This window comes from Schistocerca nitens, chromosome 12 (genome assembly GCF_023898315.1).
Source record: "Schistocerca nitens isolate TAMUIC-IGC-003100 chromosome 12, iqSchNite1.1, whole genome shotgun sequence".
NCBI classification, from domain to species: domain Eukaryota; kingdom Metazoa; phylum Arthropoda; class Insecta; order Orthoptera; family Acrididae; genus Schistocerca; species Schistocerca nitens.
In genome coordinates, this window is record NC_064625.1 from 123124630 (window position 1) to 123126269 (window position 1640).

Consider the following 1640-nt stretch of genomic DNA (forward strand, 5'->3'; position numbering starts at 1 on the left):
TTTATTTTATTTATAAATCATGTTATAAACTACATTTCCAGTGCAATTCCATTTCCCCTCATGCTCATAAGTCCATATAACAACGTTTTCACCTTCTGTCGAAGCTTCTCTTATTGCTTTTCCGTCTGTGCACTCGTTGAGGATAATCTCTTTGTATCATCCAGCAGTAGTCCGCTATCATGTTGATGTTCCATCTTCCTTGATATCGTCTTTCCATTTCTTTGATGTCTTGGTGGAGTCTTTCGCCCTGCTCCTCACTTACATCACCAAGATTTATAGGGAAGCAGTCAAGTGGAGAAAATGAACTTTAATGCTCATGTTGCAGCCCAGCTTCTTCAAATTGGCGAGCATGTCTGCGACGATTGTCTTGTAGTTTGAATCTCTTTTGGTTCCTAGGAAACCGGTAACAACTAATTTAAAAGACATCCATGCTGTCTTTTTTTTTGTTTCCATTTTGTCCACAAAGTTGGGATCTGTAATTAGTTTTCTGATGTCTGGTCTGACAAAGATTCCTTCCTTTAGCTTTGCCTCGGATAAACCAGGTAACTGTCCACAAAGATATCTGAAACATCCCCTTCTTTTGGCAATGCCTTAACAAGTTGTTTCATCAACCCCAACTTAATGTGAAGTGGTAGAAGTAACTCCTTTTTGGGATCTACAAGGCTTTTCGTCTCAATATTTTTAACCCGTACCTGTAAGGTTTTTTCTTAAGGGACGAGCTTTTTTTATGTAGTGTTGCTTTCTGTCTATACTGTCCCATTCACAGAGAGAGCAAGCGAACTTTGCATAGCCACTTTGTTGACTAAGCAGCATTGAAACCACTTTTGAATCACCACATTGTGTCCATTTGTGGTGTGTACAGCAGTTTGCTTAAAACCAGTTCAAGGTTCTGGTAACATTCTTTTAAGTGAACCGAGTGTCCAACTGGTATAGAAGCACATTTATTGCCACTGTGTAGAAGTACTGCTTTAAAGGTTCTTTTTGAAGAATCAATAAAAAGTCTCCACTCGCCAGGAGCATATTCTATTTTGAAACGTGCCATAAGCCCAGGAACAACACTGCAAAACGCCAGGTCACTTTCTTGAGAGAAGAAAGAAACTATGAGGTGCATTCAAGTTATAAGGCCTCCGATTTTTTTTCTCCGGACTGGAAAGAGATAGAAACATGCGCATTGTTTTAAAATGAGGCCGCGTTCATTGTCAATATGTCCCAGAGATGGCAGCACAGTACGGCAGATGGAATTTTACCGCCAGCGGCGAGAATGAGAACTGTTTTAAATACTTAAAATGGCGACGTTTTCCTTATTTGAACAGCGTGCAATCATTCGTTTTCTGAATTTGCGTGGTGTGAAACCAATTGAAATTCATTGACAGTTGAAGGAGACATGTGGTGATGGAGTTATGGATGTGTCGAAAGTGCGTTCGTGGGTGCGACAGTTTAATGAAGGCAGAACATCGTGTGACAACAAACCGAAACAACCTCGGAATCGCACAAGCCGGTCTGACGACTTGATTGAGAAAATGGAGAGAATTGTTTTGGGGGATCGCCGAATGACTGTTGAACAGATCGCCTCCAGAGTTGGCATTTCTGTGGGTTCTGTGCACACAATCCTGCATGACGACCTGAAAATGCGAAAAGTG